Source organism: Pongo abelii, chromosome 3 (genome assembly GCF_028885655.2).
Source record: "Pongo abelii isolate AG06213 chromosome 3, NHGRI_mPonAbe1-v2.0_pri, whole genome shotgun sequence".
In the NCBI taxonomy this organism is placed as follows: Eukaryota; Metazoa; Chordata; class Mammalia; order Primates; family Hominidae; genus Pongo; species Pongo abelii.
The window spans coordinates 119,495,879-119,516,004 of NC_071988.2; the positions used below are offsets into that span (position 1 = coordinate 119,495,879).

The following is a 20,126-nucleotide window of genomic DNA, read 5'->3' on the forward strand; positions in this document are numbered from 1 at the left end:
GGTGAATTTGACAATTATGTGTCTTGGAGCTGCTCTTCTCGAGGAGTATCTTTGTGGCATTCTCTGTATTTCCTGAATCTGAATGTTGGCCTGCCTTGCTAGATTGGGGAAGTTCTCCTGGATAATATCTTGCAGAGTGTTTTCCAACTTGGTTCCATTCTCCCCGTCACTTTCAGGTACGCCAATCAGATGTAGATTTGGTCTTTTCACATAGTCCCATATTTCTTGGAGACTTTGTTCGTTTCTTTTTATTCTTTTTTCTCTAAACTTCCCTTCTTGCTTCATTTCATTCATTTCATCTTCCATCACTGATACCCTTTCTTCCAGTTGATCGCATCAGCTCCTGAGGCTTCTGCATTCTTCACGTAGTTCTCCAGCCTTGGCTTTCAGCTCCATCAGCTGCTTTACGCACTTCTCTGCATTGGTTATTCTAGTTATACATTTGTCTAATTTTTTTCAAAGTTTTTAACTTCTTTGCCTTTGGTTTGAATGTCCTCCTGTAGCTTGGAGTAGTTTGATCGTCTGAAGCCTTCTTCTCTCAACTCGTCAAAGTCATTCTCCGTCCAGCTTTGTTCCGTTGCTGGTGAGGAACTGTGTTCCTTCGGAGGAGGAGAGGCGCTCTGCTTTTTAGAGTTTCCAGTTTTTCTGCTCTGTTTTTTCCCCATCTTTGTGGTTTCATCTACTTTTGGTCTTTGATGATGGTGACGTACAGATGGGTTTTTGGTGTGGATGTCCTTTCTGTTTGTTAGTTTTCCTTCTAACAGACAGGAACCTCAGCTGCAGCTCTGTTGGACTTTGCTAGAGGTCCACTCCAGAGCCTGCTTGCCTGGGTATCAGCAGCGGTGGCTGCAGAACAGCAGTGGCTGTAGAACAGCGGATATTCGTGAACCGCAAATGCTGCTGCCTGATCGGTCCTCTGGAAGTTTTGTCTCAGAGGAGTACCCAGCCGTGTGAGGTGTCCGTCTGCCCCTACTGGGGGATGCCTCCCAGTTAGGCTGCTCGGGGGTCAGGGAACCACTTGAGGAGACAGTCTGCCCGTTCTCAGTTCTCCAGCTGCGTGCTGGGGGAACCACTACTCTCTTCAAAGCTGTCAGACAAGGACATTTGAGTCTGCAGAGGTTACTGCTGTCTTTTTGATTGTCTGTGCCCTACCCCCAGAGGTGGAGCCTACAGAGGCAGGCAGGCCTCCTTGAGCTGTGGTGGGCTCCACCCAGTTTGAGCTTCCCGGCTGCTTTGTTTACCTAAGCAAGCCTGGGCAATGGCGGGCACCCCTCCCCCAGCCTCACTGCCGCCTTGCAGTTTGATCTCAGACTGCTGTGCTAGCAATCAGCAAGACTCCGTGGGCACAGGACCCTCCAAGCCAAGTGTGGGATATAATCTCCTGGTGTGCCGTTTTTTAAGCCTGTTGGAAAAGCGCAGTATTAGGGTGGGAGTGACCTGATTTTCCGGGTGCCGTCTGTCACCCCTTTCTTTGACTAGGAAAGGGAATTCCCTGACCCCTTGTGCTTCCCCAGTGAGGCAATGCCTCGCCCTGCTTCGGCTTGCGCACAGTGCACTGCACCCACTGTCCTGCACCCACTGTCTGACACTCCCTAGTGAGATGAACCCGGTACCTCAGATGGAAATGCAGAAATCACCCATCTTCTGCGTCGCTCATGCTGAGAGCTGTAGACTGGAGCTGTTCCTATTCGGCCATCTTGGCTCCCTACCAACTTCTTTCCTTTATAAATTACCTAGTTTCATGTAGTATCTTTATAGCACTGTGAAAACAGACTAATACAGAGAGGTGTGCATTGGAAACTCCTATTCTCCCATCATGCTATCATCATTCCTCTTGTCTAGTAGCTTCACTGCTGATTATCAAATGTTTTCCATGAACAAAGCAGACTGTGGATAGCTACTCAACTGGAATACCTATTATTTACATAACACCCTTCTATAACATTAATATGTCACTGCTGATCTCAATGAAAGTTTTCAAATCCATATGTCCTGTAAAATTAAATCAACGAAACACTACTTCTCCCAGTGCTTCTGTTTTCAATGATAAATATAACCAAATGTTGCCAAAGTCATCTCCACATATATATGTAGCACACATAAGCAAGGGTTCATTTATACTCTGAATTAGTAGTTTAATACAAGAATAAACCAAAGTATCTACATATTTTTGTACAGATATTTGACATATTTGTAAATGCTATTGTAAACATATGCCACTGATATTATATAACATTTGATAGCATCATTTGATGACAGAATTTTACTTTCACTGTGCTTTCTCTCAATATAATTACTTTCACTGGCTTTTCAGTTTGTTTTATAAGAATATCTGGAAGAAATGCATTTGGCCACAAATATCAACAAACCCAATATTGTTTTTAAAAATAAAGTTTTATTTGTATTATAAAGCAAGAAGTCCAGAAATAGGCTATGTAAATATTAATTCAAGACTCAACAATGTCAAAACTCAGGTCTTTAGGATTCTCTTGAACATCTTTTCTTTTTGCTATATCATGGTCATAAAATGACTACTGCAAATTTAATTACCCCCATCTGTATTCCAAAATGTATAAGAATAAAAATGGGGAGGATAGCAAAGAGGCTCTCCTTTATTATCAAGGATTACTTCAGTTTACTCTTTAAGAGTATTCACTTACAGTTCAAGTGAATTTAAGGATTAATTAATACAGCTGGCAATAATTTATACAACACCTACTGGAAATGTATATCGCCTCATATGGAAAGTGTCAAACCTTTTTTACTTGTATAAAGAATAGCTTTGCTTTGTTAGGTGGAAACAGAGTCATTTTGTTGTTGTGTAAAAGGAAACAGAAGCTGACTAATAAAAGGAGTGTATTGGCTGTGGCCCTTTCCACCCCCTAGTGCTGCTGGGCCTGCAGGTCTCTGTTCCACAGTTTGTTAAAGTTGTTAAGAATAAGGCCTGCTTTAAGAGATACCAAGTGAAATTTAGAAGACGAGGAAAGGGTAAAACTGAATACCATGCTTGGAAACACTTAGTGATACAGGATAAAAGTAAATACAAAACACCCAAATACAGGATGATAGTTCGTGTAACAAACAGAGATATCATTTGTCAGATTGCTTATGCCTGTATAGACAGGGATATAATAGTCTGTGCAGCATATGCACACAAACTGCCAAAATATGGTGTGAAGGTTGGCCTGACAAATTATGCTGCAGCGTATTGTACTGGCCTGCTGCTGGCCTGCAGGCTACTCAATAGGTTTGGCATGGACAAGACCTATGAAGGCCAAGTGGAGGTGACTGGTGATGAATAAAATGTGGAAAGCATTGATGGTCAGCTGGGTGCCTTTACCTGCTATTTGGATGCAGGCCTTGCCAGAACTACCACTGGCAATAAAGTTTTTGGCACCCTGAAGGGAGCTGTGGATGGAGGCTTGTCTATCCCTCACAGTACCAAATGATTCCCTGGTTATGATTCTGAAAGCAAGGAATTTAATGTAGAACTACACGGGAAGCACATTGTGGGCCAGAATGTTGCAGAATGTTGCAGATTACATGTAAGATGAAGATAATTACAAGAAACAGTTCTCTCAATACATAAAGAACAGAGTAAACTCCAGACATGATGGAGATGTATAGGAAAGCTCATGCTGCTATACGAGAGAATCCAGTCTATGAAAAGAAGCCCAAGAAAGAAGTTAAAAAGAAGAGGTGGAATCATCCCAAAATATCCCTTGCTCAGAAGAAAGATCGGGTAGCTCTAAAGAAGGCAAGCTTCCTCAGAGCTCAGGAGCGGGCTGCTGAGAGCTAAACCAAACAATTTTCTATGAAGATTTTCAGATAAAGACAATAAAAGTATGTACAGAAAAAAAAATGGAGTGTACCATGTTAGTTACCGATTTATTCCTCTGCCTCCACATTTATCCTCCTTGGCCTAGGTTTTACTGGATCTGGACCCTGTACAAATTTCTTTTCCCAGCTTGTCTAATATTAGTTGGCAAGAGAGGGCACCAGATGGACATTGTATGTCATGGTAAAGGAAGGGGTTTCACTTCCTAATTCTAGTGTATTTTCTTCCTTCTGTGGTGTGCCTGCTAGTGACATGCTGGAGGCCCATTGAGTTTCTCAGGAACCCTCAAGGACAGCTTCCTGTAGACAAGCCCCAATCTGCCATTACTTCAGTTGATAACTACATACAGATAAACTCTGGTCCACTGACTCCAGTGAACTTCTTTGCCACCCAGTGAACCATAGCTATACCCTCTCCAGTGAGATCTCAATCTTAGGAGCAGGAGGTGATTCTTCCAAGTTCTTAGTGTATTTCTTGCCCTTCTCTCTCTCTGTTTCTCATTCTCTTTACCCAGTCCCACTAAAGACAGTACATTTGTAGAGGCTTCCTACATAAGCTGTTTTAGTATAGAGTCTAGTTTTCCATTATAAGTAGTTGACCATTTTTAACTAATTTTTTAATATTAAATTATCAACATTCACATTATTGGTGTGCTTTCTATCTCTTGACTGAATCTTATCAGATGTACAAGGAACATTCACCAGGTTGTGCCCTCTGGACCACATGAGTCTATCAAACTTACCAGGCAGCTGCTCAGACTGGTAAAATGCAGAAGGCTCTTCCTTTGAAAATGGCCAATGTTCCCAGGGGAAAGACAATTCCAAAGACAAGAGGTATTTGTTTCTATTGCTCTTCTGACAAATACCACAAATTTAGTAGCTTAAAATAACATACATTTATTAACTTAATCACATTGGAAAGTCTCTTTTACCATGTCAAATAACATATGCACAAGTTCCAGGGATTAGGATATGAACATAGTTAGGGGGATATAATTCTACCACAGTAAGCAGTCTAGCCCACAAAGATTCATTCATCTCACATTCAATGCATTCACCCCATCCTAATATTCCCAAGAGTCTTAACTCATTACAACAGCAGCTCAAAGTCTGAAATCTAATCTAAATCTCATCAGCTCAAAGAACCCAAATTCACATCATCTGAAAAATAAAAATCAGATATGGATGAAATTCTGGATATGATCCATCTAGGGCAAAATTCATCTCCATCCGTAGACTTGCAAAACTAGAAAACAAGTTAACAGCTGTCAAAATACAAGATGGAATAAGTGTAGAACACCAGACAAACATTTCCATTCAAAAAAGAAAAAATGGGAAGAAAAAGAAATCAGCCATCTCAAGCAATCTCAAAACCCTGTAAGGAAAACTCCATTGAGTTTCAAGGCCTAGGAATAACCTGTGTGGTTCACAGCTTCACTCTCAGAGAATAGGATGGCTCTGACTTTGGAGTCAATCTTCCTTTTTCATGAACAGTAGCATTGCTTTCAGTGTAAGTAGTTTCATCAGCCTGCTTCCTGCCTTTAGAATTCCAGAGTCTCAATAGTCTTCTTTCATGTATCCTTCTTTCTGTCCCTTTCATTCCAAGCTGGCAGTGCTGCTATTGATATGAAATCTCATGAACATTTTGAGTCTCCTACATCTGTCATGGGAATTCACTCCACACAGCAGCTCCTCTACAGGTCTTTCCTAGATAACGCAGTCTATTTTTGGCCTCTTCAGAGATGGCTGAAGGGATCCATGAGTCATACACCTGATTTCTTCAAAGAGCTTCTGTGTGACTGAATACTCTGGCTCTAGATCCTTCCAAGGCACTAGCAAAAGATAATTCAACCACAACCTCAGCTTTCTCCCCAGAACTCGCTTTCCTGAAAGTGAATCTTCGAATTTGAGTGTCTTTTTCAAATTGGATAGGTTGGAAATTTCCCACATCATCAAGTCCTGGTTTCTTTTGGCTTAACAGTTCTTCCTTCAATTTGTGCTTTTCCTCTCACATTTTACTATAAGCAGAAAGAAGAAACCTCAGCACACCTTCAACACTTGGCAGTCTCCTTATCCAAATCCAAGGACATTCCTTACAAAGTCTAGTTTCCACATAATCATGTAGGACACAATTTAGCTACACTTTCTACCACTCTATAACAAGAATCCCCTTTCCCATAGTTTCAAATGTCTTCCTCATTTTCTTCTGATCCTTCACTAGCAGTAAGCATCTTCAACGTCCATATTTCTACCAACAGTCTGTTTAGGATAATTTACTTTTTAGAGATATGAATAAATTAGTCTTATTTTCTTATAGTAGATGTTTTGAACCTCATTTAATAGTTCCTTGTTTCCTTGTGGAGAACAGAGCTACAGAATTTTATTTCACCTACTTCCACTCAGTTATCTCTCTTCCTCTTTGGAGTTTAGTTTGCCCTTTTTATTTTCTATTTCCTAAGTGTGAAAGCTGAGTACGCTGATTTTACATCTTTTTTCTTTTCTAATATAAGCATTAATTCTATATATTACCCACTAAATACAAGACTTTATCCTACAAATGTCGATATGCTATGTTTTCATTTTCACATAGCTTTAAATATTTTCTGATTTTCCTCATAATTTCCTCTTTCACCTATGGTTTATTTGGAAGTATGCTGCTCAATTTCCAAATTATAATAATTTTCCAGACATTTTTCTGTGATTTATTTTTTGTAGACACTGTTGTGATCAGAGAGTATATTTTCTATTATTTCAATACTTTAAATATATTAAAACTTGTTTTATTAATAGAAATGTTCTATCTTGGTAAATGTTCTATGTGCATGTAGAAATATGTGTATTATGCATATTTAAACACATTGGGTGGCATGTTCTATAAGTGCTTATTAGGTCACACTTGGCTAATAGTCCTGTTCAATCTTCTATAACCTCACTGAGGTCTCGCTCTATCAATTATTGAGACCAGAGTAGTGAAATAGCTAGCTATAATTGTTAATTCTTTATTTCTCCATTCTGTTTTGTCAGTTGTTCCCTCAAGCAATATGAATCTCTATACATGCATATACCTTTAGCATTACAGTGTCTTCTCAATGATCTCTTTCTTTTTCATTATGAAATATCCCTCTTTATCTCTAGTAATACTCTTTATTCTTATATGTATTTTATCTGATACTAATATAGCCACTACAGCATTTTTACTGATGCTTGCACGATATATCACTTTTCATGCTTTTACTTGTAGCCCATGGGTATCTACATATTCAAAGTATATTAATTAGAAATAGCACGGTTGTATTATGCTTTTATATTTTATATTAGTTATCAGCAGAAGAGGACATAGAAGTATTACAAAATCCTAGGGTTGCGTGCTCTTATTCTCATATTGGTACTTTCCAGAGGCTTTCTAAAGCACCCCAGTTTGCAACAAACACTTCAAGTATTATCTGATCTGCTGACTCATAAGGCCTGAATGAAAAAGTAGCTTGCAATGCAGCCTGAACCTACTATAGAGCTTTGTCTTCCTCTGGTTCCCACTCAAAACCGCACACTTATCAGTATCTCAGTAGAAAGGCCAAAGTAACACACCCAAATGCAATATATATTATCTCTAAAACCCAGAAAGACCTGCCAAGAGTTGTAACTCTTTTTCATGGTAGATGGTGGAAGGAATGGCAACTTGTCTTTCACCTTGGAGGGGATATTTTGACATTATCCAGGCCACTGGACCCCAGAAACTTCACTGCAGTAAGAGGCCCCTGAAATTTCATGGGGTTTATCTTCCATTATCCGGTTTACAAGATTCTTCCTACTTACAGCTATTCAAATCTAATCGGCATAATGCCATCAATATACCAGACCATGTTGTTTTGCACCAGTAAAAATGCTATATCTGAGATAGCAGCTGCAGTCTCTATCACCACCATCTAATTAAGTCTATAATGATCCACAGTCACCTCCCAAAATTAATCTGACTTCTGCACAGCTCACATAGGCAAATTACATAGAGATGTGATAACTATCTCTACTCCTGAGTCTTCCAAGTCTCTGGTGGTGGCAATAATCTATGCAATTCCCCAGAAATTCAGTATTGTATCTGGCTTTATACATTATCAAGGGAGAAATTTCCACAATATTGTTAAAATGGCCATACTGCCCAAATAAATTTATAGACTCAATGCTATTTCTATTAAAGTAATACTGACATTCTTCAGAGAACTAGGGAAAACTAAAATTCAGATGGAACCAGAAAAGAGCCTGAAAAGCCAAGGCAATCTTAAGCAAAAAGAAAAAAGCTAGAGGCATTATGCTACCCAACTTCAAATTATAGTCCAGGCCTACAGTAACCAAAACAGCATGATACTGGTACAAAAGAATAGTCACACAGACCAACAGATCAGAATAGAATACCCAGAAATAGGACCAAACACCTACAACTATCTGATCTTCAACAATCTTGACAAAAACAAGCAATGGGGAAAGGATTTTCTATTCATTAAATGGTGCTGAGATAACTGGCTAGTCATATGCAGAAGACTGAAACTGGGCCCCTTATTTACACCATGTACAAAAATTAACTCAAGATAGATTAAAGACTTAAATTTTAAAATTCATATGGAACCAAAAAAGAGCCTGCATAGCCAAAGCAAGACTAAGCAAAAAGAACAAACCTAGAGGCATCACACTACCTGATTTCAAACTATACTTTAAGGCCAGAGTCACCAAAACAGCATGGTACTGGTATAAAAACAGGCACATAAACCAATGAAACAGAATAGAGAACCCAGAAATAAACCCAAATACTTATAGCCAACTAATATTCAACAAACAAAAACATAAAGTGGTGAAAGGACACCCTTTTCAACAAATGGTGCTAGGATAATTGCCTAGCCATATGTAGAGAATGAAATTGGATCCAATCTCTAACTTTATACAAAAATCCACTCAAGATTGATTAAGGACTTAAATTTAAGACCTGAAACTAAAAATTCTAGAAGATAACATTGGAGGAACCCTTCTAGATATTGGCTTAGGCAAGGATTTTATAACCAAGAACCCAAAAGCAAATGCAATTTTAAAAAAAGTAAATAGGTCAGGCACGGTGGCTCACACCTGTAATCCCAGCACTCTGGGAGGCTGAGATGGGCAGATCATGAGGTCAAGAGATGGAGACCATCCTGGCCAACATGGTGAAACCCTGTCTCTACTAAAAATACAAAAAATTAGCTGGGGGTAGTGGCCTGTAGTCCCAGCCTACAGTCCCAGCTACTCGGGAGGCTGAGGCAGGAGAATCACTTGAAACTGGAAGGCGGAGGTTGCAGTGAGCCGAGATCATGCCACTGCACTCCACCCTGGGCAAAAAGAACAAAACTCTGTCTCAAAAAAAAAAAAAAAAAAAAAAAAGTAAATAACTGGGACTTAAACTAAGGAGCTTTTGTGTGGCAAAAGGAACAGTAAGCAGAGTAAACAGACAACCCAGAGAGTGGGAGAAAATCTTCACACTCTATACAATTGACAAAGGACTAATATCCAGAATCTACAAAGAAAACAAACAAGTCAGTAAGCAAAAAACAAATAATCCCATCAAAAAGTGAGCTAAGGACATAAATAGAAAATTATCAAAAGAAGATATACAAATGGCCAACAAACATGAAAAAATGCTCAACATCACTGATGATCAGAGAAATGCAAATCAAAACCACAATGTGGTACCACTTTACTCCTACAATAATGGCCATAATCAAAAAATCAAAAAATAATAGATGTTAGCATGGATGTGGTGAACAGGGAATACTTCTACACTGCTGGTGGGAATGTAAACTGGTACAACCACTATGAAACACAGTGTGGAGATTCCTTAAAGAACTAAAAGCAGATCCACCATTTGATCCAGCAATCCCATTATCGGTATCTACCCAGAGGAAAAGAAGTCACTATACAAAGAAGATATTTGCACATGCATGTTTATAGCAGTACAATTCACAACTGCAAAACCATGGAACCAACCCAAATGCCTATGAATCAACGAGTGGAAAAAGAAACTCTGGTATATATAAACTTACTCATGTAACCAAACACCACCTATAACCCAATAACTTATGAAAAAATAAAAAATTTTTTAAATCACGAGATACCATCTAACACAAGTCATAATGGAAGAGACAGAGACTCCCACACAATAATAGTGGGAGACTTTAACACCCAACTGTCAATATTAGACAGATCAATGAGACAGAAAATTAACAACCATATCCAGGACTTAAACTCACCTCCGGACCAAGCAGACCTAATAGACATCTACAGAACTCTCCACCCCAAATCAACAGAATACACATTTTTTTCAGCACCACAACGTACTTATTCTAAAATTGACCACATAATTGGAAGTAAAACACTCCTCAGCAAATGCAAAAGAACAGAAATCATAACAAACTCTCTCTCAGACCACGGTGCAATCAAATTAGAACCCAGGATTAAGAAACTCACTCAAACCCACGCAACTACATGGAAACTGAACCACCTGCTCCTGAATGACTACTGGGTAAATAACAAAATGAAGGCAGAAATAAAGATGTTATTTGAAACCAATGAGAACAAAGACACATGTCCCAGATCTCTGGGACACATTTAAAGCAATGTATAGAGGGAAATTTATAGTACTAAATGCTCACAAGAGAAAGCAGGAAAGAACTAAAATCAACACCCTAACATCACAATTAAAAGAACTAGAGAAACAAGAGCAAACAAATTCAAAAGCTAGCAGAAGACAAGAAATAATTAAGATTAGAGCAGAACTGAAGAAGATAGAAACACACACACCAAAAAATCCCTTCAAAAAAATCAATGAATCCAGGAGCTAGTTTTTTGAAAAGATCAACAAAATAGATAGACTGCTAGCCAGATTAATAAAAAAGAAAAGAGAGAAGAATCAAATAGATGCAATAAAAAATAATACAGGGGATATCACCACCGATCCCACAGAAATACAAACTAACATCAGATAATACTATAAACAACTCTACGCAAATAAACTAGAAAATCTAGAAGAAATGGATAAATTTCTGGACACATACATCCCCCAAGACTAAACCAGGAAGAAGTTGAATCCCTAAGTAGACCAATAACAAGTTCTGAAATTGAGGCAGTGATTAATAGCCTACCAACCAAAAAAAGTCCAGGACCAGATGGATTCACAGCCGAATTCTACCAAAGGTACAAAGTAGAGCTGGTACCATTCCTTCTAAAACTACTCCAAATGATAGAAAAAGAGGGACTCCTTCCTAACTCATTTGATGAGGCCAGTATAATCCTGATACCAAAACCTGGCAGAGACACAACAAAAAAAGAAAATTTAGGCCAATATCCCTGATGAACATCGATGCGAAATCCTCAATAAAATACAGGCAAACCGAATCCAGTAGCACATCAAAAAGCTTATGCACCACGATCAAGTCAGCTTCATCCCTGGGATGCAAAGCTGATTCAACATAAGCAAATCAATAAGTGTAATCCATCACATAAACAGAACCAACGATAAAAACCACATGATTATCTCAATAGATGCAGAAAAGGCCTTTGACAAAATTCAACACCCCTTAATGCTAAAAACTCTCAATAAACTAGGTATCAATGGAACGCATCTCAAAATAATAAGAGCTACTTATGACAAACCCACAGCCGATATCATACTGAATGGGAAAAACCTGGAAGCATTCCCTTTGAAAACCGGCATAAGATAAAAATGCCCTCTCACACCACTCCTGTTCAATATAGTACTGAAAGTTCTGGCCAGGGCAATTTGGTAAGAGAAAAAAATTAACGGTATTCAATTAGGAAAAGAGGATGTCAAATTGTCTCTGTTTGCAGATGACATGATTGTATATTTAGAAAACCCCATCGTCTCAGCCAAAAATCTCCTCAAGCTGATAAGCAACTTCAGCAAAGTCTCAGGATACAAAATCAAGGTGCAAAAATCACAAGCATTCCTATACATCAATAACAGACAGAGAGACAAATCAGGAGTGAACTCCCATTCACAATTGCTACTAAGAGAATAAAATGCCTAGGAATACAACTTAAAGACATGTGAAGGACCTCTTTAAGGAGAACTACAAACCACCACTCAAGAAAATAAGAGAGGACACAAACAAATGGAAGAACATTCCATGCTCATGGATAGGAAGAATCAATACTGTGAAAACAGCCATACTGCCCAAAGTAATTCATAGATTCAATGCTATCCCCATCAAGCTACCATTGACATTCTTCACAGAACTGGAAAAAACTACTTTAAATTTCATATGAAACCAAAAAAGAGCCCTCATAGACAAGACAATCCTAAGCAAAAAGAACAAAGCTGGAGGCATCATGCTACCTGACTTTAAACTATACTACAAGCCTACAGTAACTAAAACAGCATATTACTGTACCAAAACAGATATATAGACCAATGGAACAGAACAGATGCCTCAGAAATAACACCACACATCTACAACCATCTGATCTTTGACAAACCTGACAAAAACAAGAAATGGGGAAAGGATTCCCTATTTAATAAATAATGTTGAGAAAACTGGCTAGCCATGTGCAGAAAGCTGAAACTGGATCCCTTCCTTACACCTTATACAAAAATTAACTCAAGATGTATTAAAGACTTAAATGTAAGACCTAAAACCATAAAAACTCTAGAAGAAAACCTAGGCAATACCATTCAGGACATAGGCATGGGCAAAGATTTCATGATTAAAACACCAAAAGCAATGGCAACAAAATCCAAAATAGACAAATGGGATCTAATTAAACTAAAGAGCTTCTGCACAGAAAAAGAAACGATCATCAGAGTGAACAGGCAACCTACAGAATGGGAGAAAAATTTTGCAATCTATCCATCTGAAAAAGGGCTAATATCCAGAATCTACAAAAGAACTTAAACAAATTTACAAGAAAAAAAACAACCCCATCAAAAAGTGGGCAAAGGATATGAACAGACACTTCTCAAAAGAAGACATTTATGTGGCCAAAAAACAGGAAAAAAAAGCTTATTATCACTGGTCATTACAGAAATGCAAATCAAAACCACAATGAGATACCATGTCATGCCAGTTAGAAAGGCGATCATTAAAAGTCAGGAAACAGATGCTGGAAAGGATGTGGAGAAATAGGAATGCTCTTCCACTGTTGGTGGGAATGTAAATGAGTTCAACCATTGTGGAAGACAGTATGGTGATTCCTCAAGGATCTAGAACTAGAAATACCATTTGACCCAGCAATTCAGTTACTGGGTATATACCCAAAGGATTATAAATCATTCTACTATAAAGACACATGCCCACATATGTTTATTGTGGCATTGTTCACAATAGCAAAGACTTGGAACCAACCCAAATGCCCATCAATGACAAACTAGATAAAGAAAATGTGGCACATATACACCATGGAATACTATGCAGCCATAAAAAAGGATGAGTTCATGTCCTTTACAGGGACATGGATGAAGCTAGAAACCATCATTCTCAGCAAACTAACACAAGAACAGAAAACCAAACACTGCATGTTCTCGCTCAGAAGTGGGAGATGAACAATGAGAACACATGGACACAGGGAGGGGAACATCACACACCAGGGCCTGTCGAGGGGTGGGGGCTAGGGGAGGGACAGCATTAGGAGAAATACCTAACGTAGATGATGAGTTTATGGGTGCAGCAAACCACCATGGCACATGTATACCTCTGTAACAAACCTGCATGTTCTGCACATATACCCCAGAACTTAAAGTATAATAAAAATAAATAAATTTTAAAAAAAAATACTCAAAAAAAGAGAAAAAAACTCAAAAAAATAACAGATGCTGGTGAAGTTTTCGAGATAAAGGAATGCTTATACACTGTTGGTGCGACTGTAAATTAGTTCAGCCATTGTGGAAGAAAGTATGGTGATTCCTCAAAGACTTCAAGACAGAATACCATTCAACCCAGCAATCCCACTACTGGGTATATACCCAAAGGAACATAAATTACTCTATTATAAAGATACATGCATGCATATGTTCACTGTAACACTATTCACAATAGCAAGGACATGGAATCAACCTAAATGACCATTAAAGATAGACTAGATAAAGAAAATGTGGTACATATATACCATGAAATACTATGCAGCAATAAAAAAGAACAAGATCATGTCCTTTGCAGGGACATGGATGCAGCAGGAGGTCATTATTCTCAGCAAACTAACATAAGAACAGAAAACCAAATACCACATGTTCTGTCTTATAAGTGGGAGCTAAATGATGAGAACACATGGACACCGAGGGGAACAACACATACCGAGGTCTTTCAGAGGGTGGAGGGTGGGAAGAAGGAGAGGATGAGAAAAAAACAACTAACGGGTACCAGGCTTAATACCTAGGTGATAAAATAGTTTGTACAACAAACCCCCTTGACACAAGTTTACCTATGTAACAAACCTGCACTTGTATCACTGAACTTAAAATAAAAGTTAAAAAAGAAGACACAAAGATTAAAGATATAAAAAATTATTTTAAGAATAAAAAATCAACACAACTAAAAATATAGTTTTCTTAGTCACAAAAATTGTATGCTTTAAGCCACAAAATTTTTCAAGTTAGCGAAAATTGACCACTTTATGCAAACTAGAATTAGCAAAATTAACTTAAAAAAATAGTAAACCTGAATAAATCAATGTCGATTAAATAATCTGAAGTAATAGACAAATATCTCTCCCAAGAAGAAACACCCAGGCCCAGGTAGTTTTATAAATAATTTCTAATAATTCTTCAAGGAAGAAAATTTCCCTATTTGTGCTAACTTTTCCAATGAGTGAAAAAATGAGGGAGCCTTATAAAATCTTCATATCAAAACCAAAAATGGAGAACACAAGAAAAGCATGTAGCAATCCCACTTATGAACACAGGCGCAAACGTACCAGTAAATTTAAAAACTAGTAATATATAACAAATGCAAGATGCTTTAATATCAAGAAAAATGTATTCACATACTTTATGACCCAAACAAATTAAGGGAGACAAATCTTATAAACATCTTAACGTATATAAAAAATTAATAAATTTCAACACACATTAATGAGTATTTTTTAAGCCAGCAAAATTAAGGCTAGAAGATAATAAAAGATATGTCCCAAAAACCTACAGCATCATACCTATAAGTAAAATTTAATAAGCACTTCTATTTATCAGGAAGACAAAGATGTCTATCACTGATACACAATATAGTATGTCTTAGTGGATGTAATGAAAGGAAAAAAAGAAAGGGAAAGAGGAAAGGAGTAAGGGAGTGAGAAAGCAAAGAGGAAGACAATTCAAGGAAAACACAAAAGAAGTAGAAAAGAATATTCAAAGTTATTATTTTAAGGAACTCTTCCTGTAGAAAAACCATAAGCAAGTTAAAGAGTTGCTGGATCAAAGAACAAAATATATAAATCAACATTGTTCCTACATACCAACAATAATTCATAAGAAAATACAAATTTTAAAAGATGTAATTTGCAACAGCAAATAAAAGCCTACATGGTGTCTAGAAATAATTTAACAAAGATGTACAAGACCTTTGTGGAAAAATTAGTAAATATCATGAAAGAAGATAAATATAGATCTAAACAGAGAGATATAGCATGGTTTAGATGTGACGATTGTATAATAAATATGATCCAAATGAAGCTTTTGTTTTTTGCTTTTGCTTTTTTTTTTTTAATTTTTCTTTTAAGACAGGGTCTTGCTATGTTGCCCAGGCTAGCCTTGAACTCCTGGGCTAAAGCTATCTTCCCACCTCAGCCTCCCAAGTACCTAGGACTACAGGCACATGTTACTGCACCTGGCTTGTTTTTGGTTTTTTGACTGAGACAAACAGATTCTAAAATTAATAATGGAAGATCATATGTCTATGAAAAGCCAAGAAATATATCATATGGAAGAATTAAAGGTGAGGGCAGTATAGGGGATCTTAGTCCATTTGATACAAGATTTGTTAAACTGTAAAGTTAAAAATAGTATGGTATTGGTTTGAGATTAGAAACAGATCAGTAGAACCAAATAGAAATCTCAGAAGTAGACACAAATTTTTTTTATTTTATTTCATTTACTATTGCAATGTATATGATAGAAGCACCATTACAAATCAGTGGAGAAAAGAGTGTGTAACGTAGGCATATTTTGGTAACTGCTTTTAAACACAAGTAAGAGAATCTCACATCCCATGCACACAAAAAAAAGCGTTCCACATAAATCTAAAATCTCAGCAAGAAGATCAAAAGAAAATATAAAACAGCCTTATTTCAACAAGGTAGAAAAATATTTCTCAAAAAAGACAGCAAAAAACAAAACCTGTGAATAAAAAAATTAATAAATTTGATCATATTAAAAAAAATTCTGTAGAGAAAGTCCACGAACAAAGTAAAACGAATAGCCAAGGATTAGAAAATATTAAACACATCTAAAAGACATTAGGACTGGTATCAGGAATACATAACAACTGCCTAAAAATCAACGGGCAGAGAATATGAACAGGAATTCACAGAAGAGGAAATAGAAACAGCAAATAAACATAGGAAACAATGTCAACTTACATAGTAAAAAGAGAAATAGAACCTAAGAGATACACATACCCATCACTCTGAAGTCAGAAAATACTAAGTGTTGATGAGGATTGCTGAGACAAGAACTCTGCCCAACGTTAAAATAATAAATAAGTATAACCACATTAGGAAAGAAACTGATAATAGCTAATAAAGTTGAAAATGCACATACCTTACAAACCAGCAATTGCTGACTGGTTATATACCCTTGTGTATCAAAGACACAGGCAAAGATGGTTAGTGCAACATTATTTGTAATAGCAAAAAATTAGAATCAAACTAAATGTATATTAGTATGTATATATATAAATGAACTGTACTAGTCATGCAATAGAATTCTACACTGGAGGAAAACTAATTAAAACAATCCTACTTGTATGAATGTGAATAAACCCCCGTGGGAGAAAAAACGTTTTAAAAATATTTAAAATATGACCATTTATTTAACTTTCTAAATAGATCATTTGTGAATAAATATCCATCCAGTAAAAATGTACAAGGTATACTGGAAGATATATCTTAAATTATTTTTTTATTTGTATAATTTTAAGGGGTACAAGGGCAGTTTTGTTACATGGATATATTGCACAATGGTGAAGACGGGGTTTTTAGTGTAACCGTCACCCAAATGTACATTGTACCCATTAGTAATTTCTCATTCCTCACCCCTCTCCCACCCTCCCACTTTTGGGAGTGTCCAATGTCTGTGTACATATACATATTTCTTTTGTGTATATATGTATACAAGAAATACATATATATATACCATATTTATTTTGTGTATATATGTATACACAAAAGTGAGAGGGTGGAAGAGGGATGAGGGATGGGTACAATGCACATTATTTGGGTAACAGTTACACTAAAAGCCCGATATTTACCATTGTGCAGTATATTCATGTAACAAAACTGCCATTGCACCCCTTAAAATTACATATGTGATATATATATATATATATCCCACATTTTCTTTATCCAATCATCCACTGAGGGACACTTAGGTTGATTCCATGACTTCACTATTGTGAAGAGTGCTGTGACAAATATATAAGTCAGGAATCTTTTTTATATAGTGATTTATTTTCCTTTGGGTAGATATCTAGTAGTGGGATTGCTGGATGAAATGGTAATTCTAATTTTATTTCTTTAAGAAGATTCCATATTGTTTTCCACAAAGGCTGTACTAATTTACATTTCTATCAATAGTGTATAACTGTTCCCTTGTTTCTGCATCCTTGCCAACATCTGTTATTCTTTGACTTTTTAATAATAGCCATTCTGACTGGTGTAAGATAATATCTCATTGTAGTTTTGATTTGCATTTCTCTGATGATTAGTGATATTGAGCATTTTTTCATATCTTTGTTGGCCACTTGTATATCTTCTTTTGAAAAATGTCTCTTTATGTCCTTTGCCCACTCTTTATTGGGGCTTTTAGGGTTTGTCGTTCTTGTTTGAGTTACTTATAGATTATGGATATTAGCCCCTTGTCAGATGCATAGTTCGAAAATATCTTCCCTCATTCTGCAAGTTGTCTGTTCACTCTGTTGATTATTTATTTTGCTATGCAGAAGCTTTTCAGTTTAATTAAGTCCCATTTGCCTATTCTGTTTTGGTTGCTTGTGTTTTTAAGGTCTTAGTCATAAATTCTTTGCCTGGGCCAATGTCCAGAAAAATTTTTCCTAGGTTTTCTTCTAGGATTTTTATAGCTTCAGGTCTTACATTTAAGTCTTGAATTCATCTTGGGTTGATTTTTTTATATGGTGAGAGATATGAGTCCAATTTCACTCTTCTAGTATAGCTAGCCAATTTTCCCAGACCATTTATTGACTAAGGACTTTTTCCCTATATGTTTTTGTTGACTTTATTAAAGATAAGTTGGCTGTAGGTATGTGGGTTTATTTCTGGGTTCTCTATTCTGTTCCATTGATCTATGTGTCTATTTTTATACCAGCACCATGCTATTTTGGTTACTTAGCCTTGTATTAAGACTATAATTTGAAGTCAGTAATGTGATGTCTCCTGCTTTGTTCCTTTTGCTTAGGATTACTTTGGATATTCGAGCTCTTTTTTGTTTCCATATGAGTTTTTAGAATTATTTTTTCTACTTCTATGAAAAATGACATTGGTATTTTGACAGGAATTGCATTAAATCTGTAGACTGCTTTAAGAATCAACATTGAATCAAAAGAATCTATTTCAACAATATTGATTCTTCCAATTTCATGAGCATGGGATACTTACTCATTTGTCTGTGTCACCTACGATTTCTTTCATCAGTGTTTCACCATTTTCCTTATTTTTCACTTCCTTGGTTAAATATATTCCTAGGTATTTTATTATTTTTGTAGCTATTGTAAATGGGATTGATTTCTTGATTTGGTTCTCAGCTTATTTTTGGTATATAGAAATGCTACTGATTTTTGTACACTGATTTCATGTCTTGAAACTTTACTGAATTCATTTATCAAATGTTAAGAGTCTTTTGGAGAAGGCTCTAGGGTTTTCTATGCACGATTTCATATCAACAACCAGAGATAATTTGAAATCCTCTTTTCCAATTCGGATGTATTCTTTCTGTCTCTTGCCTGATTGCTCTGGCTAAAACTTTCCATACTATGTTGAACAGGAGTGGTAAAATTGAACATCCTGTCTTGTTCCACTTCTTGTGGGAGGAGAGGATATTTTAACTTTTCTCCATTCTGTATGATGTTGGCTGTGGGTTTGTTGCCTACGGCTTTTATCATTTTGAGGTATGTGTTCCTTCTATGCCTTGTTTTTGAGGGTTCTTATCATGAAGTGATGCTAAATTTTATCAAATGCTGCTTCTGCATCTATTGAGATTATCATATAGTTTTTTGTTTTTAATTTTGTTTATGCAATGAATCACATTTATTGATTTGTATATGTTGAACCCTCCTTGCATTTCTGGAATAAAACCCACTTGATTGTGGTGTATTACATTTTTGAGGTGCTCATGGATTCAGTTTGCTAGTATTTTGTGGGAGATTTTTGCATCTGTGTTCATCAGAGATACTGTTCTGTAGTTTTCTTTTTGTGTTATATCCTTGCCTGGCTTTGCTATCAGGGTGACACTGACTTTGTAAAATGAGTTAGAGAGGATTTCCTCCTCTTCAACACATGGGAATAATTTCTGCAGAATTGGTACAAGTTCTTCTTTGTATGTAGAATTTGTAGGTAGAATTTGGCTATGAATCCATCGGTCCTAGGCTTTTTTTTCTTAGGAGATTTTTTATTACTGATTCAATCTCACTACTTGTTATTGGTCTGTTTAGGATTTCTGTTTCTTCGTGGTTCAATCTGGAAACAATATGTTTCCAGGAATTTATCCATTTCCTCCAGGTTTTCTAAGTGTGTGCACATATCGTCATTCATAGCAGTCTCTGATAATCTTTTGTATTTTTATGAGATCATTCATAAGTGTGTCTATTTTCATTTCGGATTCTTTATTTGGATTTTCTCTGTTTTTTTTGGTAAGTCTAGTGAGTGGTTTATCAATTTTCTTTGTCTTTTCAAAAACACAACTTTTCATTTCATTGATTTTTTTGTACTTTTTTTACTTCAATTTTATATAGTTATACTCTGATCTTTGTTCTTTCTTTCCTTTTGCTAGCTTTGGGTTTGGTTTGCTCTGGTTTCTCTAGACTCATAAGGTGTAACAG

General features: G+C 36.6%; 1 protein-coding gene and 1 pseudogene across 9 annotated transcripts in view; one reads left to right on the forward strand and one right to left on the reverse strand.

Annotated features, from left to right (window-relative positions):
* STPG2 (sperm tail PG-rich repeat containing 2) overlaps window positions 1–20,126 on the reverse strand; it is a 706,287-nt gene that overhangs the window by 578,937 nt on the left and 107,224 nt on the right. The gene's annotated exons all lie outside the window — the stretch shown is intronic.
* LOC103890468 (large ribosomal subunit protein uL18-like) lies at window positions 3,000–3,812 on the forward strand (annotated as a pseudogene).